This window comes from Falco cherrug, chromosome 14 (genome assembly GCF_023634085.1).
Source record: "Falco cherrug isolate bFalChe1 chromosome 14, bFalChe1.pri, whole genome shotgun sequence".
Lineage (NCBI taxonomy): Eukaryota > Metazoa > Chordata > Aves > Falconiformes > Falconidae > Falco > Falco cherrug.
The window spans coordinates 6362440-6387468 of record NC_073710.1 but is presented as its reverse complement, the minus strand read 5'-3'; positions in this window follow the sequence as shown (position 1 = coordinate 6387468).

Sequence of the window (25029 nt, the reverse complement as noted above, 5' to 3'; positions counted from 1 at the left end):
TTCTATCTTATGCATGGATCACTGGTTAGCTTAGAAATGCACAGACACAAAAGGGGGAGCTGACATGTGAGGTTTGATGGCAATAATGGCTGTTTATAAGCCTAATCCATCACATTTAGTGGACACCTCCATTTTTGTCCCTCTGAAAAGGTATAAATAATAAAATGGTATAGCTTCGGCTCAGAGGTGCCTTGGTAAATATTTTAACTATTTACAAGATCACATCAATAACAAAAGAAGCATCTGTACCATCCATACAGAGGCCTCTGAATCATTAGAATAGTACCCAGATGGTTCTTACAATTCATCAACAATAAAATGTCTTCATGACAGAGTTTTTGTGACATCATTGATATTTTTATATGCCACTGTTCAATACTCCAAACTTGCACGCTTTTCCCCTAGAACATCTTAGTCAATATTCCTCCTTTCTCAAGAAAAAAAAAAAACAACAAAAAACCCCCCACAAACCCAAACCAACCCAAAAAACCACCCTCCCCCCACACCCCCAATTTAAAATAAGGATCCACAAACAAGGTAGATCCAGCTGCAATCATTCTCTCCAAAAAAATCAAGGATCTGTATTCCTAACATTTCTCTCTGAGATGCATAGTATCTGGAACACATCAAGGTTAGCAGTGTCAAATCCCTTGATAAACTCAGGCTGCTCTTGGCTACTTGGGCAGCAGCAGTTGACAGTTTGTGTTTGATTTTACTTTGTTTGTATCGATATCACATCCAAATAGCAGCATCTCATACCCCGTAATAAACCATAGGAAAGGAAATTCAGCAGTGGCAAAATGAATCTGATGGGTTTCCTATTTGAGATCTGACAAGTCCGTTCTGAGGATAAAGTGTTTATTCTCTTTCTTCATAAAGCAAAATACTTGGAAGTTGCAACGCATAGGTACATAGACAGTATTACAGATCTTGTTTTTCTCTTACTAGAGGCTTTGGTACCTGGTTTCAGGTGTCAAATCAAAACCAATAGGAGTTAAACCAGGTGATTTTAGAAAAGCGCTGAATATCCACTTGTTAAATAACTCATACACCTAAAATGTTTCATAAAGAGTCATTAGTCTCATTGATTAATTTTAGCTGAAATTGGGAACACTTTTTAATAAGGTCAGTCTCCAGTTTTTGGTTGCTTTTAATCTTATTCATGCATATTATAAATCAGACTGGGCTTTAGATAGTCTTGCTAAAAGTTTACTTAATTCCACAATATTTCTCAAACCACTGAAGTTTCAGTTACTAAGTTAAAAATCGTAAACGTTAATGGCTTAGACTATTATTTTACAAAGCCTATACCAGTACTAAATCTTTTGTCTCCAACTGATCAAAACCTTGATAGAATAATCAGATTCCACTAGCACAAGATATACACAAACGCAAACCTATGTAAGAAAATAAACATTAGGTCCGAAGAATATGATTGCATCCATTCTTTATATCTCTGCACAAACTCACACGCTTGCTGAGAAAGATGGGAAAAAAGCAACAGAAGAATGCTAACAAAGAATAACAATGAAACTACCTATTTTTCAAAATAACAAGTCTCTTAGATAAAGTTTGAACGCCTTCTCTTTCACGAAGATAAGCAAAATGGTATAGAAGTAAAGCAACTCAGAAGCATTCCTGAATATCAATGCTACCCCAATTCCAAAATTTGGTCAATAAAATTAACAGCCGTCCTTTGAATGGAATATCACACCTCTAAATGAGTTCAAGCTGGTGCTGTTATTGTCCAGTGGAATGTGAGATTTACATTTCACAGCTCCTCACCAAAGTAATGAATGAATCTGATCTCATAAACAAACAATTCCAGTTTCATGTTATTTCAATGGCCCTCCAACAGTGTGTGCCTCCACAAAGAAAAATATTTATCATGTTTGTGTTCAGCTCCAATTCTAAATGGGACCATAATAAAGCGACAGCATAAAACCCGTTTTCTCAGCTGAGTTTGCAATTTAATAAACAGATGGAAACAACAGTCTTTGGAGATCAACAGTTAAAAAAATAAATGAAGTAGAAGACTCCTCACATCACAATGGGAACAACTGGAATGGCCTCCAGCAATATGTAGTAGAGTCACAGGGTATGTGTCCTTGGACTTTTCACAGACATCAACCTTTGAAGTATGTTATCATGACATCAATGCAAATCAGTCAGATGATTTCAAGGGAAGGCCAAAAGAGGTTTGCTTTGTTTGTATGGCCCTAGATATTAAATAATTACTCCAGAAGCACCAAATATTTTCAGACATACTATACTTGTGTTGTGTTGGCCTAGTAACATTTACTAATCCATTCTATTCCTTACTTTCTACTACTCTCAAAAAAAACCCCAACATTTTTTGCAGTGAAAACATTACAGTTCATTTTTAAAACTCCAGATCTTAAAAATAATAATTTGACACTGTTGGATTTCATGCAGTTTTCACGAGTGCATACAGGTTGCATAGTTCTTGGGGCTTTTGCTGAAGCCAGTGGGAACTTTCCCCTCAACATAAGTGAGAATAGTTAATCTGAGTTCTTGGCAGTCAAACCTTTCAAATAATATAATAACCTAAGGGTGATTGTGCACAACACTTGGTTGCAATTGTATTTTAATTTGAGTTGTTGAAGATATGTATGAGATTATCACGAGTGCCCAGAGATTTCACAAGAGTTCAGTAATTCACTGATTAAACCTACTCTTCTCAGCAAATTTGAATCTTGGTATTACCTAGAGTACAATGATACTACATTAGATCAATAGCAATACAAAAGGGACGTAGACAGGCAGAAGTTTAGTTTTCCAATGGAATTTCAAGAACATGGCTGCTCTTTCTTGATTGCATTCAGCCTTATTGTTGATTTTTTCCTTGAATATGGATATAAATTATTAATTCCATGACATGGTAAGTGGTGGCATTCAGTTATGCATTTAAATGATTACTACTTAAGGTGACCAAAGGTAATAGACTAACACAATTGCATTTCTACAGTAAATCAATTTAAAACCACACTATTAAAGCTTCCAGAAAACTACACCATGACTTGAAGAACTTAAACTAAAATACTGAGGTGGCAGGATTAAAAAAAGTTTCCTCACTTTCTTCTATGACTGGCACAGCCAGTGTCATCGCTACTAGCCCAAAATGAGATGAACATTTAGATTTTGAGATTGCTTAGGCAAAGAAAGTACTTAAGTCTTCACACTCTGTAGGATCCAGCATGTATCACACCTCAGCTTAATATTTATTCCAGTATTCAGTATTTAACGTGCTAATAAGAAAACAAAGTAATTTTTTTAAAAAAATCCTTACCCCACCCCCCACCCCTAAAAAAAGCCTCCTAATATAAGCAAGTTTTAATGAAAAACTGTACTTCAAAACTCTGACCTGGCCAATTGCCCAAGCAAGGACTCTGCCTAACAACAGTCTAAATATAGTATCAGGAAAAAAGAAACTAGCCGGTGCTAAATATATTGTTTGTCCTTGGCAGATTCTCTGAATTAATTAAGAGTTAATTTGGCTTTTTGAATTGTCATGAGAATCCTCTGATAGATACATAATTATGTTTTGGTGGAAGGAGTGTAAAAGCTCAATTGAACATTAATACGAGCTTCGAGGAAAATATCATCACCTGGAAGAGTTCAAATGGGTTGAGAGGGCTTCTCCTCCTTAGAATAGGATGTACTGAGGATCCCAGCACGGTTTGTCACGATAAGCTTTACTGAAAGACTAGAAAGGCAGAAAACACAGTGACACATCGAATGTTTTCAAACTGCCTAGATTACAAATTTTATCTATATATTGGGATAAATGAGTTGAAAGTTAAATGGTAAATCCCTTTCCCATAGTAGACTCCCCTACTGATCTAGATGGAACTGCTCTGACTATCAAACCAATGATATGATAATAAAATGAAGTCTTAAGATGCTGCATATGCATTTTTAGGTCCACATTTAAGTTGCATTCTTAAAGGGATCTTAAAACCGTAAGTTTCTTGGAATATAGTAAAATTTTGCATGCAACTTTGCTATGTGAACATACACAGTCATTCTAGGGGAAGTATTTGTGAAGTATGTGCTGCTCCACGAGTGTACAAATTAAAGGTTATATAAAGGTGTCACAGAAAATGAGCTAATTGATGCTCCCCTGAAGTGCTAGTTAAAGCAATTTTATCAAGATACTCTAATGATTTATAAAGTGCAATTTTAAACAGTGATTTAAGAATGTGCAGTTTAATGCCTTGGTAATCAAGAATCAGCTCAGAAATTAACGATCACTTTCATAGTAGCACACTTCATAGAGCTCTACTCCCATCAGATGGTATTTTAAACACTGAAAGTAGTGCCTATTTGCACCAAAACAAAGTTATTTCACATTCCTTTATAATTAAAATATGACTGTAAATAATGGGCCCTGAACACAAAACTGCAATGCTTGTAAGCATCCCTTGGATGCAGGCAGGTAGCCAGCCGAGCACCCTACACACTGAATTTTTAGCACTTAATATACAGAGAAAAAGCCAGGTAGCAAATTGCTTCTCAGGTGATTGTGCAGGCTGTGATCCAAAGTCCACTTACATAAACAGGAACATTTCCATTTACTTTAACAGGCTTTGGCTCACATTCCGAGAAATGAACACTTCACTTACATTCCAAGTTTAGCACAGCAACACTTAATTATTAAACATCTGAGAACTGACTGGACATTCCTATACAACAAAATTTCCAGTTACTGATAAGAAAATACCGATGCATTCTTTTTCAAGTGAAATTAATGCTCATAACAGATGTGATATCAACAGTTTGAAATTCTATATTTTGATGCTGGAGGCTTATACCAAGGCTTCCTGGAGCTGATGGTTGAATTTCTCCTGAACACAGTGACAGCAGGATGAAGGGTACTTAACTTCACTGTAACATGAGTCCTTCAAATTGTTCATTTATTTAAACTTGCACTGTGCAAGTCTATTATTGTCAAAATGGGAGGTTTCATCAGACAAATTCAACCTATTGCTTGATGCATGCTGTATGTCAAATCCACAAGAATGTGAAAGTTGTACAAGCTGATGCTCTACTGAGAGATATGGACATTTACAGATCTGGAAGTTTCCACTTCAGTCATTACCAGAGCAATCAATATCTAAATGGGACAGACTGCAAATGGAAAACACTGCACATATGTTTTGAGGTTTCATATGATTTTTTTAGCTTCTGTTCACTTTATGTCATACATTTTAACATTTCCAACAGTTGTTTGTAAAACATCTCATTTCACACATGAAAAAATTATGACTGTGATGCAAAATTACTCTTATTCTAAATTCAGTTTGCCCTTCACCAGCTTTTGCAGACTTTTCAAATACTAAAACCACAGTGGAAGGCAAGATGTAGCAACGATGTCATCAACTACTCCACCACTTCCTCAGTTTTTTGGTCACTCTATGCAGGACCAATATGTAGCAGAAAAAAAAAAAATTAAGCAGACTGGAATACTAGCTGGTAATGGTTCTGGAAGACTGACATCCAGTCCCCTTCCCTTCCTCTTCCCTGTGCCTGCAATCTGTTTTGATGACAAATTGAAGACACCTTTTAACTTCGTCTGAATTCTCTTCACACTACGCTGTTCCAGTCTCATGTTTGTTATATCAACTTGCCTCTAAAGGTTTGCCAGAACGCAAGCACAGAAAACCCCAGTATCACACATTAAAAGATCTTGTCCTAAATATTTAACAGTTTCTAGGTACTGTTACAAGAACTAAAGCCTTTTTCCTGCAAGAGGCTTCTGTTGGAGACAGAATTACAGCCTAGGGCAGTATCAGCACATCCCCTCCAGGATCAAGCAAAAAAGACTCGTCGAACTGTAAAATGGACAGACATGTTGTGTTCCAAGATGGCAGCAATTCCCCAAACATTTCCAAAACCAGGATGAACAGATGAGCAATTTATAGGTTTTAATATATGCACAAGACCTAATTCTCATCTCAGTTGATATGAAATGTCTAATGCTTTTAATGACAGAGGTTTGATCACAGGAGAGCTTCATTCTTCATTCATGCGGTGCAAACAGTGTGCTAATTTTGGAAATGGTATTTCAATGAACTTCAAAGGAAGTTCACTGTATTGACATCAGTATAAAAATGAGGTCATAATTTGACCCTTTCACTGTAACAAGGACGGTAAACCCTCTACCAAAAAGCCTTATTAAAATAAACCTTAGAACTGAGAAATATTCATAGCAATATAATGTAATAATGCAACTGTCTTAAAAAGGATTTATTAACATAGCCTCACTTTCTATAATTTGCATTAGACACTAAACAGAAGGCTAAAAGAAAAGGGAAAAAAGTCAGGTTTTTTAGGATTTATGGTCTTTCTCAACTGCTGGATTAATCAAGTGATCATTAGGTATATTTCATGCTGCAGTTTATACCTCAGTTTCCTTATTTGTAATCTTAGATAAATAACTTATTTCCTTGGAATAGTTCTAAGCTTCTCTGTCATCTATGTAAGCTCAATTTGTAATGATATTAGTTTTCTACAACAAATTATTACTGGTTTTCATTTCCCTATTGCCAACATGGTTCAAATTACACAGCACATAATACACGTATGTTTCGTAAGTTTAATTTACTGATTTTAGTCAAAAACATCTTTTCAATTAAATGCTGCTATCCATTTTATTGCTCAGCTTGTACTTTGCTTATTGCTGTGTGCCTGCCAAATTCATCTAATCAGCACAACAATCTAACTGCAATCAAAGACAGTGGGAGTATTTATAAATCCAATCTGCTGCAGCAAATATGAAAGCATACAGACATTACAGTACTCAGTAATAACAACCCAGAGCAAATCAGAGTATCTGCTGTTTTCAAAACTTTTTTTCCTATTCCTTCCATAATTTCATTTGCACTTTTCTTATGGACAAACAGACATGTTATCTTTAAAGGCATAATGCATATAAAAATTTAAGTTAATTTAGCAAAGTAAAGTAATCAAAAAGTCCATCTTTCCAATACGTTATGCCAGCAGAGCTAACCCTTATACAAGAGAAGGCTTTGTACTCTCTACTTATGGTAAGGAAAGACCTTATACTGTGGTTTATTTCCTGTCCAGATATACTGCATCTCTTTAATCCTGACAGTAGATCACATGCTTCCTAGAAGCATCAGATTTGATGGAGAGATGCAGATCAGTTCTTGGGCAAGAGATCGGGCAGCAGCCCACTTCTTGCCCAGTTTTAGGGAGTGCTCTGGCAGCATGGCAGTCAGGGTTGGAATGCCAACTATTAGAGAAGTTGTCACAGCCTTTCTTTTTGTCATGGCCTTTTACAAAACGAGGCAGGGATTAGCAGCAGACACAGCTACACGTCTCTCCTGAACTTGGGAGTCCTCCAAGCAAAGTTATGTTTGATCCTAGGGAACATGAAGAGATCCACAAGAAAGGACTATGGGGAATTGATGTACAGGATAGATTTAATATCTAAATCATATCTACAGCCTTTACCATTTTCAATGGTTTTGCCTTTCCCCCTCCCCACCCAGGACAGTGGATGAGGGTCACTAAATGAAATGTCAGCCTGTACTCCTTTTCACCTCCTCCTTCAATATATGAATTGATGCTATATTTAGCATGTACTCTAATTCCTGCTTGACAAGTGAGCTGCTAAATTCTCAACATCTTTGTTATGACCATCCCCTCTGTATTTCAAGTCCTTTCTAAGCATTCATGCATTTGTTTTTATAATGATAGTTTCAAATACATAGGTATTATTACTATTATTACACCTCTTTTAAAGATAGGAAGCTGCAGCAGAGAAAGCCAAGGTAAAAGTCTTCAGCAATTCCAAGTGCCCGGTTTGTGAGCCCCAAGACTTAAACTCCTCCATAGGGCTTTGCAGAATACAGCACAACGTGTGTCCGTAGGCTCTAAGCAACAACGACCACATTCAGCATTTGATTGCACTATGAAATCCTACAGCAAGATGCTTACACTAAATAATAAATGATCATAAATTGATTTGTGTAACATCATAGTATAATTCTGTGGCACCGCTGGCTACGTCTGTAGTGTGAGTTTTAGTTATGCCAAAAAACCTGGTATGCACCACCTCATCTAGTCCAAGCTAACTGCCTTCAAACTGCCTGTATGACCAGATATTTAAACTTAAGTCAGTCCCCAAACCCACACCTAACTTTCTTCATCTGGCAAGTCACTGGGCTCACATGAGAGAGAAAGTGAGTGTATAAAAGTTCAGTATTAATGACTTTGGTTTTGAATATGTCCTTAAACACGATCTGACAGGATTATATGGACACGGGCATGTAGCCTGTATGGCAGATGCAGAAATACATCCTAATTATCCAGGGCAACTTAAAGCCACTTTCTTCCTATGGGTGATACCTCTACTTTCTAGCCTTCTTAATGAGTCTACTCTCGTCTGCTGAATTTTATTCCCACTTTGCTGTCAACCCACTTACAGTCTATTTCTGATCTTGGTCTTATTTGTATTAAGCAGAAGTAACTCCTGTGACTACATGGGCATAAGTGAGATCAGAAACCATCTCAAAGCACAACAAAAGTGAGGTATCAGAGTTACAAATATATTTTCATTGTATACAGAGCTGTGTTTAGGAATGTTTTACAGTTTTAATACGTTGAGCCAACTTCAGTCAGCATACTTCAAGGGATGATAACAGATAATTCTGGCTCATAGCACAAAGTAATGGTGACTTACCTGATTTCTGCCCTATCATTAACATTTTAAAAATATTACATTTTGGTGATTTTCTAACAAATTGTTGCACTGTCACTACAGTATTGAACGGGATCTGACCTCTCTTGGCACCATCTCACTGAAATGTTGTGGGGTAGTTTAGCTCACTAGTTTAGGCAGAAGAGCTCATGTTTCTCAGCAAGCTTGAGCTGCTTTTAAGTGGACCTGTCAGAAGGCAGAGTTTTGCCAAGACAACTAGAGCTTTAAGGAGGAGAGAGGAGGAAAAAAAAAAAGAAAAAAGAAAAAAAAAGGTATTTGTTGATTTGTTTGTTTCAGAGCGGTTGAATGTTTTAGATTGAAAAACATTTCTAGGTTTCTTGCGTTCATGGAAAAAATTAATCCAACCATACCTTTAGAGTCAATTGTTGAGTACTACCACACTGAAGAAAACAGACATGTCCTGAATTTACCCTAACAGCAGATATGACCCTAAAAGTTATTTGTGTTAACGAATATTTGGGTGAACTGTTATTTTTCAGGCAACTTTCAATCAACTTTCAGTCATTTTAAGGTTTGCAGTACTTGAACTTTGCAAGAAATTAATGAAACAATGTTAATGTCAAAGTACTATTCTTTGAAACAGAAAAAGAATAGAGGATATTTAATTCAGAAAATAAACTTTTTAGAAAAAAATGAATCTACATTTACGGCAAAGATCTGATATATATTGAGTAAATAAGTTCAAGTTCACAGCAGCTGAAGAACAGTTCAACTTCAACCATATCATTGTCAGGAAAAACAAATACAAACTTGCCCCAAAGCAAAACAACATTAGAGAAATCAGGAAGAGGACAGATAGACAGACAGTAAGTTATGGACATAAAACTCTTTGTACCAAAACCAATTAACCCTAACCTAAGGCAAGCCTTTTTCTTCTAGCCCTTCATTTAAAGGTTTTACAATTTATAGCCTGTGTTTCTCAGGGGAGGTCTAGCTCTGCTCTGATTTCACATTTCACAGCAGCACATGTGTAATCCTGCTGCAGCACAAAGCACATGATCTAGCTGATATCAGGAAATCCACTTTTCACAAGTTCAAAATACACTGGAACCGAGCTGTAATCAAACTTCACTTTTATTGCAACAGGCCATCCAAGTATGTTTGCAGAAATGACAGACTGGAGTGATACTCATCAGAAGTCTGTCAGTCCCCTCCTGCATCTATTATCCTTGGGAGGGTGGCGGGAACCAAAACAAAACCAACCCACTACGGTATTGTTTAAAAGACAACTACTTTATTATTATTATTTTTTAGAAAAAAATTCAAAAGTTAAGTTTAGGCTTTTGATAGGCATGTATAATTGCCATTAATATCAAAATGGGAAAACGCAACATGACAACCATTTGATTTTCTTACTGCCTTCAAGTACCCAGAGAAATGCATGCTTGATAGGTGCAAGTCAGCAACTTCACAGAGAAACCCCCAGCTTGCATAAACTTGCATGTTTAATGATCTTTTAAATTTTGTGTGATCTCAAATCAAAAGTAAAAACACACATGTACCTAATCTGACTTCAAGACAGAGCTGCTCCAACAAAAGAATTCATAAGAGGATAAACTTTGCTATGTATCTGTAGATGCAGGCAGAAAGGAAAATAAATCTCTTCTACAGAAATTATTTGCAAATACACAAAACCTAATTCGTTCCATGGAATTAATTGTCATTTCAATAATTCCACAGAAATGCTTACTAAATTCTACAGTACCTAGAGCAAAACAACATAATGAAAAAAATGTTTCCTTTTTTTTTTTTTATCATAAAAAAAGATTTATGTACATGTTTAGCATCATGCATTTCTATAACTTTGTAACATAAATATATAAGGGTGTAGATGATATGCATCTGCAAATGTACTGTCACTTTACATTTGCATTCTTAAATAAGTTTTCACAAGGAAGCTGCACCTTATATATGAACGAAACTTACAACTTAGCTTTTAAAATATGTCTGTCTGATCCATACTCATCTTAGGGAGTCTTGTCTTTGCTGAACTTTGAGAGACAACTTTTCTAAAATTTCCACCAGCTTTTTATTAATTATATGTTTATTTTTACAACACAGGATTTGGGTAGGGAAAGAAGTTCTCCTCCTTTGTGAATCCAGAAACATATATATACACATACATGAACAAGGGAATGCCAATAATATCAGGGAAAAAAAACCCAAAAAACCCAAACAAACCCAAACACCAGCATTTTGGAACAGCTTGAGCCAGGTAACTTTACAATTTTATTTTGTATCCCAAAGCTACATTGTAAGCAGGTGGAAGTGCACTTTTCAAGGCTATGTATTCTGTCAAAACCATAGAAACAGAGGTGCTAAACAGCTTTTGATTTCCCATTGTGAAAATAGCTTATAAAATTATTTTATTTCTTAGGAACAAATACTGGTCTCATGATGGACTGGAGTAAAACAAACAAGGACACTGGTTCAAAGCCACTTAAAGATTTTATTGTATTATGCCTACAAAGTGCAGCTGTTCTTCTAATACATTGATACGTTTACTTCTGAGTCTACACTACACATCTTAAAAGTGACTAAAAACTCAGAAAAGAAACAAGGCCTTTTTCTAGTGATCATCCAATTATCTGTACAGTTTGAAACCCAGCTCATTTAAGGCAATAAAGTGAAAAGCTAGTTTATAAGCTGTTTCATGGTATAAATGAACAGCCTACCAGCAAGCCATATCTGTAAAATAGAAATGAAACCACTAAAACTGCAGTTCGATAGAGTCTCAAAAGCATACATGCAGTACCCTTCTCAAAAAAGATATTTTATTTCAGTTGCTTATTCATGCTTATGTTTTCTCATTAGGTAAAATTAGATTCTATATCCTTTGAGATCCTGAGCCCTAATAGGGAAAATTATTGTGTGAGTATGTGTAGTCACTTAAGTCAAAAGAATGTGTCTGCAAGGTGATCCAAAAGTTTATGCTGTTCCCCCAAATTATTTTTCTGTAACTAATCTACAATACAGCTGCCTACGAAGACCTGAAACAACTATTTCTATACAACCAACGAACTCAAACCAGTAGTATGCAATCCCATTATTAACTTTAGAAAGGGTTCTGATATACCAGAGGTGATACAGAGATAAGTAGAAAGCTGGCTTCTTACAATCCAAAGAACTCTAGATTAAAGAAATTAAGGGAACATTCAATCCAGCCTTATTTAGCTAAAGTAATCTTATTCCGGCTGTGACCTCACTATGATATCGCCAAGCTTTTATTATGCAGTATGTTGTCCTTATACTTTCACAGAAAGTTACTTTTGGCTTTATATAAATGGGGAGATGGACTGACTCTGAATACCCATTTCCGACTGGTCCCTTCCCTATCCCTGCCACTTGTCCACCTAAAAATCCATAGTCTGGTTTTTATTACTTTCTCTTCTGGTAGTACTCATCCCCCAGCCCACCATCCTCCCATAGACCTGTTACCTGTTTGTCTGGGCAAGTGGCAGCACATAATGTATTTACCCACATGCTATACGTGTACTGATGAGTTGGCTGGTAAATGCACAATGAGCGACCAAAATACTTGCAGGCTCAAAACAGTAAGATGCTCAGTCTGCCCACCTTTCCCTATATGAGACTGCTAAATCACAAACATGCCAATTTTCACTAAACCATATCTTTGTTACTTTTAATCCTGTCAAAATTAGGAGCAAGACTATAAAAGTAAGAATATTTATCACCCATGAAATCAGACAAGCCTTGTTTCCTCAGAATAAATCTAAGGATTTTTCCAAACAAACATGCTCCCTACATGACATAATACCTGCATGACTGAAAACCACAAGGATGGTACTCTGGGGAAAAAAAAATTAAAAAAAATCAGTGTAAGTAAACATAAAAAACTTATCCCTGTTTGACAAACAACATGGGAAAAATAGTTATTTTTTCTTGCTACAGTAGTAGTAGTATTGGAAGCAAACATCTGTGTGATCAAAATGCAAAGAAACCTTATCCAAATTAAAGATCTCACTGCTAAGTATATATAAACACAAGCTTTAAACTTTCAGGTTATAAAATTTATAACAAGAAATGACCAAACATTTCACAGAAAATCAATTCTTAGAGCTGCTTGGGGTGGGGGTGGCGCAGAAAAAAATAACACAAACCAAAAACAGAGAAGGCAAGAGAAGAGAAAAGAAAAAACAGCAACCGCTGATCCAGAAAACTTCAATGTGACAAAAAAAGAGATGCTTGCCATAGAGTCAGAGAGTTCATAATTATGCCTTCCATTTTAAGCTAAGATTTTCAAACCAACTTGACCAAGAAGATGGCTTTCCTTCTCCCTCATTCTCCATTTGGACACAGGGCACTTGACAGTCTCTTATTACAGTTCGGTTTTTAGAATTGATGGCATTTCTGTAGACCCAAATGGGGGAAAAAAAAATAATCATCTCTTCAGGTCATGTTACATCATTTATTATGTAGGATTCACAAATGTTCCTGTTAGCACTTCACCGAGAAGCGTGCCATATTAATAATCAAGTCACAATTGTATTCAGTGACATTTGTGAACATTAAACATGGATCTGGCAAGCTTCTCAAGATCCCAAATGCCTCAATCTGTTAAGGGATGCTTACATGCCAATGTTTACCTGATCTCACATATGATGACTAGCACAATGCAAGTTATTCCCTTCTGGGTAGCAGTAATCTACACAAACAGATACTGCAGAACAAGAAAACAATCTCAAGGCACTTGTGTATATTTGATCTTGTGCCTTAGAGTGCATTTCAGAATTTCTTTTCATAACTTTACTGTTGTAAAACATTTAACATTTTTTTGTTATTTGTTTCCCAACATAAGCAATGTAAATTACTGGAAAATCACTTAAAGAACTGTTCCCTGTGTAAACAATTCATAACAGTAATACATTTTTATATAAAAGGTAGACAATATTAAGATTACACTCAGCTTGTATGAGGGTACTGTTTGTCATCTAGAGCCTACACAGAAAGACATCTTCATTTTTATGGTAATATCACCATCATACACTTTTTAATGTATTACAGGAACCATCAGTCTCTTGCTTTCCATGCTTAAATAACTTTATTAGCCTAATCCCTCCTTTGTTCATGGGGGATTATGTGTGATCATACTATATTCATGTATCTATGTTCCCCCAATGTACTCTTGGTACAAATAACTCCTCTCTGTACTCTTACAGGCAACAGAAACTTGGAAGGTCTCTACAAGTTCACCCAAACTGTCCTCCTGCCTAAATAATTATCAGTTATGCTCTGAGCCGCCAACTTTAAAAATCTTCACCAATGATTTAACATCTTAAGATATTTTTATTTTAAAGCATTTTCATGCTAATATTCATGCTTCAATAAGACTACTTCATAAATTGTTTCTAAATGAATTAAAGTCTTAATTTCAGAGATGAGTGTCTGGAAGGGTCACTGTTTAATGGCCTCATCGTGAGCCTGTTCAGTGGGTTGCCTCAGGAAAATATTTCTGAAAAAACAAAGGGAGCAACATCTACCAGACAAAGTCAAAAAAAACGGGCTTCCTTCTCTTCCTCTCCCAGCCTCTCAGGAGAAACAGAAAGGCTAGGCAAGATAAGTGCCACCTAAGGTAAGCGAGCTGATCAACTCAGTGGATTTCAAGGAAGATCCTCAGTATTTGTGCTCTGTGCAAGGGGTAAGGCACACAACAGATAGTTAGCTTTCCTAACTACAACCACCACTGGAATTGTCTAAACGTCCTACAAAGATCTAGATTTGAGTCCCAAACTAAAATTATACTTCACACTGTCATATCCCAGGGATGTTGGGAATTCCCAAATTATTACTACACCAGAGACAGAAAATTCAACTCTGCCAAAACCTCATGGAGGGTGAGCTCAGCGGGGCTTATTCATGTCAACTGTTTCAAAACAGACGTAGGAGAGTAAGTCTGCAGAGTTGGATACTCCACAGCTTCTCCGGGTAATCCATTCTGGTAGTTAACCACTTTTGTTCTGTACCTGCTTGCTAAATTGTTTGTTTGCTGCTGTTGAACTGTGCTGAGATATAGCATGGATCAAGACTGGGTCCAGGTTTGCCATTCTGTATTTCTGATTTAGAACTTGTATTTATTTACTTGACCCATTAACTGGAAGCTATGTAGCCAGAACTATAAATAACCAGTATACTAGAAATGTGAAGAAATCTAGTTGCAAAAGGGTATAGAGGGAGTGCCAAAATAAAGTAAGTTGGCAGAAAGTAATTGAGAAAATCTCATTAACACATTATGCTACAATCTTGTAAGTTAACAAATACAGATATTTAAAGCATGTTTAATTGACATACAATTTTTCAGCATATACCAAGGAAAAGTTTATAATATTAAAGTACTGAAAACTGGAAGTTATCTACAGAATTTTATAACTAAGTACTTGCAGATGGAAATGTAAATTACTTTTCAGACAAAACAGCCAGTGCAATGAAAGTGGCTTTTAATAAAACATGAGTGCAGTTAGGTTTTGCCAGTTTCAGAAAAAAACATAATTATTCTTTTTCTAGCTAATATGTATCACTGAAGAACTGCACTTTGCTATTGCACATTCTAATTATTTTGATTAATTATATTTTTGTTTTTAAAATGTTTTATTGATTAGATTCTTTTGAAATTAAGATATATGTTTCTTTCATCTACACATTATGACCTAAAAGTATAAAAACCGTTTTTACAGAATTACTCTTACATATCCTTGGAGAGAAGATTAAAACAAATTATAGAGCTCACTTCTTAAAATATCCAAAATACCTCTTATCACCAAACAAAACCAACACTTTGCAAAAGCATGAGCTGTCAAATAATATTTCATCAAGCTTATTTTAGAAGACAAGAGTTGCTTGAATCTTGACAGGAAGAGGGCATTAGAGGGGGTACCCATTTTCAAATAAAACAAACCATTCCAACTTTCTCAGACAAACCCTAAACAGATGTCATATTTTCATCCTGTCTCTATAGCTAGAAATGTGAATAAAGTACATGAAAAAAAATACGGAGGGCATGCAATACACTCTTACTACTATATTGCTTTATATTTACATGCTTCAAGCCAGTAAATAACATGAAGTCACTGGAATTACTTGAGCACTTAAGGTAGATGCGTTCTTAGAACTAAGATTACAAAGGTCAGTTGTTCTCTGTCGTGACTAACAAAGTAATACCAGCCCTCAGAAGAAACAGTTTCTCAGCCTGCAAGAAGTCAGCTTGCAGAAACAAATGTGGTACTGAATTCAAAAAAGACTGAAAACCTAGCAAATAAATTGCGAATGAATAAGATACGTCTAATATTTGAGTTTTTCAGTTCAAAGGTAGTTTAGGATGGCATATAAGAAGCAATCTAGGCTGCAAAGGTTACTTTTGTGAAACAAAATAAACAAGTTCATCGCCATGTAAACTATTTCAATGAAACACATCACTTTTTCTTGTAAAAAAATAATTATATATTGGATCAATCTGTGAATTCTGAATACTGTTTTTTGGTGGTTGTTGTTTGGGTTTTTTTGTTAAACTGACAAAGAACACTGAAGGCGAAATGAAGCACAGTTCTCCTGGAAAGAACACTAGATACATCAGCCAAGCAGACAAGAAGTCTTCCTTAAGTATTTTTTAAGGGTACAAACTGATACCAAGAAACCCCCTCAACATCTACGCCTGCCTGTGTGCAAGTAAAAATAGGATTGCATCAAAACTTGCTTTGAACTGATTGAAAGTGACATTGGAAATAACAAGTAAGGGTGAGGTAGGACCAAAATTAAATGAAAAGCCCACGTATGATAAAAGCCTTTTGCAGATTTGTCTACTGTAGGAAAAAATAAAGATTATGTGCTGAACCCTTGTAATGATGACAATAATATCAAGGTAAATGACAGTACAACTATAAGAAGTAGCTGCCACTAAACTTTGAAGGCAATAATACAGATTTATATTCAATATAAAAATGTAAACTCTCTGCTCCTAATCATCATTACATTGATCTACTGATAAGGAGTGTAGATCTTGCCATGAGTTTCCAACACAAAAGTGGGTTTTAAAGAAATGTGTAATACTATAGATCCAATACAAAGGATAATGTCCTCGGGAACACTGTTGAAGATGAAAGGACTCTGACAAGAGTGATGTTGAAACTGAAAATTTTAATAAGAACCTTTCTTTTTCATCTATTGTTTTGAATGCCTTTCTTGCCTAATGTGTTCACCTCTTTTTGAGGCAAAATCTCAACCTTAAGAAGAGTAATTTTGAAATCATATTAATATTTAATACAAGCAGAGTTAATTTTGATTTCTTTTAGACTTCAGTCATTAGATCTCATTTCTATTGTGCTTGAGAAGTAATAATCTACTGCTCAACAGGCTAGTACTTTTACCATGATTAAAAAGTCACCATAAGATAAGGAGAAATGATAAGTTCAAAAGCCACAGAACCTGGGCAACAGAAAAAGGCAATAAATAGTTTTAGTTTTGTAACTCTTGGCAGGAGAATATGATGGGGAGTTTAGCCCTTCAGAAAACCTGTATATCTAAAAAAATTGTTTACTCTTTTCTTCTTTTTTTCAAACATTCCTTATCCTTAAATAGAAAAAAACCCCACGCCAAACAACCCAACTCGAAACTGTATTTGTATTTAAACTAAATGTGCTGCAACATTTCAAAAAGCAAAGTTGTTAGTGCAAACATAGCACAAAATTAAAGCTAATTAATAATTCTATGCAGAGGATATTCTTTTATCAGCCTTCCAAATATACTACCAAACAACCATCTGTTTTCATGGTAGCAATAGTAACTCAGAAATAACTCAAATTGTCTTTAAGCAGTATAGCTTAAACACAAGCTAAAACTCATCCTGGAAAGCATCCAGAAAGGTTGAAGCTGGTCACTCAGGAGTTTCTCCTAGAGCCTCCAATTTATACCCCATCCCACTCCAATCTTCTTCTTTTGGTCCAAAGAAATATTTCCAAATAAATATTTGTGAAGTCCTCTTGCTCCGTGCTTTTCTCAGGTACATTAATCATCTCAAGACCATCCCTCCTGCCCAGAACAAGCTAAACTGGCCCAAACCTGCTACTGATTTATAAGATTTACTATAAATTCCTCAGCCTGTTATTGTCAACAGATTATGTCTTTCAGAAGTATATTTGAAACAAAAAGTAAGAACACTGTTACTTTGCTTTAGTCAATCCACTCTCCTAGCTTTCCCATGCTTTGAAATGTACTCTAGCTGTGCCTCCAAAAGCTGAACATCCCACTGTGCATACAGAGTTGTGACCAAATGCCTCTGATATGCACAAACCCAGCCAACACAAATGAAAAAACCTCTTGGGCCTAAACTGGCATGCCTCAAAGTGTTGTCTAGTTTAGTAAACCTGTAGTAAACAAGCACATGTAACCCCACTGAAGAATTTCCAGTAGCCCAGTTCAAAAAAAACCTCTGGAAAATCTATACTTTTACGTACAGTTCATATGTAACATAACTCCCCAAACCCGTCCATGTAGAAGCTTGCTTTGTGATATGCTTCAACAAAAAATAAAAATGGGTTAAATTTCCTACTTCTTCACACCTTGCTGCTTCCCTTATTGAACCAGAGAGCTACATCTTTGGTTTATACAGCAATATTGTTTAATTGCTGTGCAAAAGACATACTACAGTCAATTCAAAAGATAATTTTTAATCAAGACCTCCAAAATTACAAAATCTTTTATAAATTATTTTATTAGTTTGCTTTCTATATTTGAGTACTCAAGGTACATTCAGCTCACAACTCTCTTCTAATCATACAGATCAACTAGACAGCTCTTTGTTTCTCCTCAAATGATAGCTTGCAACATCCTATGATCACTTGCCTTATCAAACTGGAATTTAGAAGGCACATCAGCTAACATGGGACACAGTAAAACTGCAAAATTGGCTTCAGTCAGATTGCATTTATACAAATAAAGGTCAGATTTAGTACAATAGATTTACTTAGGTCTCAGTGTAGATAGCAATGTACGTGTTGTTTTTACTACAGAACCTTTTCTAATGAGTTAACATAGCTTCAAAATGCCATTTACAAATCAAACCAAACAAAAAAACCCAAACAAACCCTAAACACTCCTGGACAGAGTAACTGACGTTACTGCAATTTCTGATATATAAGTAGACTTCCTTTTGCTGTTTAAACTCCTTTGATAACCCTGTGCATGTAAAACAATTAACACATTAAGATGTTCTCAATGTCTCTTTTTCTAAGCTTTAGCAGTAAGTGCAGGGAACAGGACTTGCAGACGTTACCATCAAGGCTGCAGGCCTAAACACAACACCAGTGAAGAGCAACATAATAATCAACACAGCAGACTACGGTAAATAACTTTGGTTATAATCATATATTCTGCATAGAAACCTCCATCCAGGTGTGTCTTAAGACATCCAGCATAATTAAGACATGGATACTGCAGAATTAAGAAATTCTTCCTAGTGCAATTCTTCCCTCTGCGTACGGAAAATGGAACAGTGACAGACCTTATTATTAGGACTGAAGAAATAAAACAAAGCTGCAAGAATTGCCAGTATGGGATCTACCCACCACCAAGCCGAAAGCTGCAAGAATTACCAGGGTAGGATCTATTAACCAAAAAGCTGTCTGTCTCTTCTGCTTGCACTTCTTCACAGTTACAATACATCTATATTCTTTTTCTCCTCTTTGTCAGAGAACAATTGCACTACATTATGTTGACTTTGTTTTGAAACACTAATAAATTGTATTGTTTAAAAGCTCTGACTTGTTGGGTCTAACGTTTCTTGCACAGTTTGGTCTGACTAAATACCATCAAATCACACACAATTTTAAAAAAATAATAATTGCACTTCACATTTTATTTATTGAATAGACTAGGCTGCAAAACCAAGTAAATACAAGAATCAAATCTCTTTGATGATTTACACCTTATTTTAATTAACCACATTGCTACTGTTCCTTGATACAACTTATTTAAAAACACTACTGTAACTAGAGTTTATTACTCCCACACCTGCTCTCCTATGTTCCTTTAGAAATTCTTTTATCTTTCCATTTGGATATTTTCACACTGTTGAATGCATGAGTAAATAGTGACTTTATCTACTAGATTGATGATTTAGTCTAAGACCGTATTAATGAAAATGATTTATATATACACATTGAAAATCTGCACCCTTTTAAAAACCTATTACTATGGTCTCTGTAATATTAAGAATTAGAGAATAATTTATCTGAAAGCAGCAAGACTTGGAGATGTAGACCAGCACAATGATTGTCAGATGCAGTGAGTCTTCACAGAGCATAGTTGTGAGCAGTCATCTGAAATGGACTTAGATTCATCTCTCGAGACTCTATGTCAGCATCAATGATGAAGTTTCATCTACATTCATTAAACTGACAGTGATAAAAGGAATTCACAATGATCACACTTGCTCATCTTCTCAGGGGTCAGTCAACTTAAAAATGTATTGCCTTGAGGCACTCCGTACCAAATGTCCTTCTCCTTAAGAACCAAGTTGCAGCCAACAAGTAAAGCTGAAATTTACTATATGCATCTATAAGCTGCTATGAATAACAATATATTATGCTGCCAAACAATAAGCTAATGGCTCAAACCCTATTTTATGACAACATGAACAACATTTACTGGCTGTTAGCTATTCTAGAATTGTACTGAAATCTAAAGGAATGTAAATGAAATAATAGAGGAATAGCAGAGATTATGTGATAAAAAGATTCAATGGAAATAGAATTAAACAATATTTTAGAAGAAATAATTACACTGTCTTCTTAAAAGCCTAGTATGGTGGTGATGAGAGGGGTCATAAAAATATCTTATGCTTCCCCCTACAAGCATCTAAGGATCATTCTTCTCTGTTTCTATCAGCAGTTAAATCTCCAGTGCATACTTTATATTAACCTATGCATGATAACATAGATGCCAAAGCTACTGGCCACAAAAGCCAGCAAGTTCCCACATTGTAGTTCTTTGAGGATGTACCAGTACAGAACAATAGCATGACAACACATAACCCTAAATTACTGGTTTGAGCCAGCAAGAACCTTTGCTGCCCAGCTGTATCGTTCAATACAAGAAAGATGCCACTAGCTGCAAAACCAGATGTTACCGAAGTCTTGATTTCTCAAACAGCATTATCAGGCAAGTTCTAGTTAACTGTGCTGGATGCTTTTGCATTTAGCAGCCCAGCTAAACATTCTACCTCTGACCTGTGGCACAGCCTGTAGAAACAAATGTACATTTCCCAGTATGCAAGCTGCACTGGTGCAAAACAAAACTGGTGGTTTACACCCGTATACATTTGCTTTCACACTTTACTCAAATCCCAAGGTATGAAGAAAACGAAATCTCAAGCATAAGGTTGGAGTAGGCAGTTTGGGGTGGCATTTTCTAAACCCATCAAAATGTAAAGGGCCAGATGAGATTGGCTTTGCTCAGATACTGGAAAAGTGTGAATCAAGGCACTGAGCCTAAATACTACTTTCAATCACGCACTAACATATTACATATTGTAATGCCTGCCTCTAGCCAGCAACTTTTTGTCTACCCCAAGAGTTGGTGGTTTGATTTCAGACTGGGTTAGAGTAAATTAACGACACTTTTAAGTTACAGTAATTTAAGGAGACCATGTATTGCCTTTGATGAAGAATCTAGCACTTATGGAGACCAAGTCACATACAAAAAAAAAAAAAAAAAAAAAAAAAAGAGAGAGAAAAATCACTATGCTTTTCTAGTTGAGAAATTAAAAGACACTCCAAACCAGGTCCCAGTGATATTAAGAGACCATTACTACTACTGCATTTCTTCTACAGTCCAAATACTAACATCCTGGTTGTAACTGGGTCCCAAAATTTAGATCTCTCTCACCCTAATCAGCAAAGATCACAATCAAACATGTTGTTTGCTTCCTCCACTTGAACTCCTCAGAAAGAGAAATGAGCTTTTCAGATATGTACTTCAGAAGAAGTATTTGAAGATAGTATTTAAAGTGGCTGATTTTTTTTTTCCTCTGCCTTTTCTTCTTTTTTTTTTTTTGCAAACCAGGGCAGGGACAACTGTTAATGGCACACTTATCAGAATGAGGAGTACCACTGCTGTCCCATTGGAAACATTGGCAGCATTGTACATTAACTCTTGGCTTACTCTGTTTATGCCAGTTTCCATTCTGTAGCTTTTCAAAAAAACTTGAAGTTTAGACATCTAGGGCTGAAAGTGGGGAGGGATTGATGAATCACTTAAAACCAAAATAAATCTCTATTTTTAAAAAATTCAGTCATACACAGAGTACTGAAAATTGAATGGGTTAATTCCAGGTATTTCATAGCAAACTTCAATTCACAGAATGTGCGTACCTCCACCCAGCAAGTTAACAATAAACTCAGGAGGTGGCACAGACAGCAGTCTGAACACAGTGTTTTCTAAAGAGACAACAATATGTAAATTGAAATCATAATCAAAAAGCAATGAATAATTTATCTCAAGGTGTAATATTAATTCATAGTGAAAGCTTATTAAAAACCCATAGGCTCTTTTCAGCACCATTTTTCTTAATAGAACAAAACATGCCTTCCAAAGTTTAATAGTGCTATATATGAGGGTTTTCAGACAATTTCATTTCAATACTTACTTTTCATATATCTGATTCCAAAAAATAGTCATTTTAATAAAAAAACCATCAGTTCCATCTCCACCCACACCCATATTTATAAAACAAACACTTTTAATATTTTTCATCCTCCTACAGGAAAGAAGCAGGCACATATAAGGTCAACTATGTCAAGCTGTAAAGAATCTAGCACCATAAAAAAAAAAAACAACAACAAAACACACTGAGTGTGTTCCACTCTCCAACACTCTTTTCAATGGTATATTGAATTAATCTGAAAAATTATTTGGCTCCATTATCATTTATATAGCAGATGTTCAACCAAGTTACTAAGTTACAGTGTCCTGTGTTTTCTGTACCCTTATCTCTGCAGACGTACTTAAAAGAGCAGGAACTCATCTCTGTTCAAGGCCCACCCAGAACTCCCAAAAACAACTGATGCATTTAAAGAAATACACCTTTAAGGAAACACGACATTTTCCTCCCCTGAAAAAGACAAGAATTGAAAACTCAACAAATTGATGTGCCATGCATATATATTTTGCCTTACCCTGCCCATTGCCTTCTGTGCAGCATAATTCCATGAGTAACTTAGTTTCTGTGCGTAAGATTCTAAGGTCACGTCTTTCAGAAAATTCCAGAAGTGAATAGAGATGTGCAAAATCATTTCAGCAGAGCCTGTTTCAGAATCTCTAACTTGGGTCTGAATTTTGCTGAGCCTAGGACAGGAAAAGGCATTTCATGTAGATCACCTAGATTATGCAGCCTAAAGGAAATACAGTACAGAGCTAAATTTTATGGTCGAAAATTACTCCTTCATGGAACAAAACAGCGACTGAAAAAAATCTATGCCATGAAATATATTTTTCATACTAGTAACTAAAAGTCTGCCACAATTATGCATCTAGATTGGCAAGTATCTGTTGCAACTCCTGTGAGCCTCTGAGTCCATAGAATTTTAGAACATATCCATACTCTAGTGAAACAAACCAAAAAATAACTTACTACCCCTATTTCAATGTTCATATTACACCAAAAACATGAAGGTGGAAGGAAAAAGGGAAATGGGAGGAAGAGAACAGAAGTCACACACAAAAATGAAATGTGAGACAGAGTATGATTACTAACATTTTTCACAATTCTCCACTTGATAAATTTACAGTTCTAAGGTAGGTTGGGGAACACCTGGCAGGAGTGAATATAGGAAACTGTAAGGTTAGCGTTAGCAAGATACTTAAAGATACTACATTTTTTTCCTCTATGTATGATACAATAAGAAAAATCCAAGAAAAATCAGGAAATGCTTGCAAATTGAGTTACATCATTGCTGCACTATTAGCATTCCAGTGCTAAAAATTTTCCTTTCTGAACCTCAAATTAGATGCCAGTCACTGCAAAATAATCATACGCAGATATGCTCTAAATAAAGAGCAGAAAGCAGTCAGACGGCTTGTGTCCAGCAGTCTCCTGGAACTTTACCATAGATAGTGATACCATGATTAAAGAGCCCTGTTGGTTATATTGGCAGTAACATCTGGCAATAGTGAAAAAAGTAGAATAAAATTATGCTTTGAAATTATTTTGCCTTTCCTTTTCCATGGAGAACAATGAGAAGTATTTCACCTTCTAATCTGAATTCTGATTTATCAACTTTGCAAAACAGCTTACTTATTTTGAAGTTAATCCTAGTGACTGTCAAAATTCCTCCAAACCATTATAAAGTATTTCCAAACTAGGATCTAGGTCCCTCTGATCATAAACTACGCAAATACTTAGAGAAGCCCCACATATCTTTGGATTGATTCTGTCTATTGAGTACAAGAGAGCACTGAGCAGAAATACTTGAGCTAGCCTGGATACAAGAAGCAGTGAAAAACCGCAGTGCATGTGCTTTTATCCCCAAGAACAAGGTACAGCAATTGGTCTCCAGACCTAAGCTTGCTTATTCAGCACTCTACATTACATACATATTCTACGTTATTTCCCTCTTATTACGCAGAGTCTGCTAAATGTATCCTATGGATACACTGACCAAGAGCAATTTTTTCCTCTTTCACTAGTGCCAGAGGAATTTGCTATGACACTGGCATTAGAAATAGAAGGTAACCATACTATTCTGGAACTGCCCTCACTGAAAAACTTCGATGGCTGAATACCAGTCTGTTACTGCACCGTCTGTTTCACACTTTGGTTTACGTTGCTTTATACCAAAACACTTAAATGACAGTGACAGAACCCCTTTGTTTATCTAAAAAATATTCTAAACTTCCACTGTTAGTGGTCAATGGCAGAAAGTTCCAGAAGTCCAAACACTCAAAGGATCCCAAAGTCTTTAGGTTAGTGTTTCACTGCAGTGAATTAAACAAGGAAAACCACAAAACAAACAGGAAGGTTACAACCAGTACAACACATTATCAATAATACTCTGATGCAATTCTGTTGGTTTGCTGTTTTTTGGTTGGTTGGGGTTTTTTTTTTCTTTTTTTGTACAGAGAGAAATAAACAAAAGAAAAAAAACACGTTCATGGTGTTATCCACCAGACTCCCAAGAATTTTACTTCGTGTCTAGGTCCCTGTTGTTTAGAAGCAAGGATATTGAAGTCCAGAGTTTCTAGCTTGTTTATTA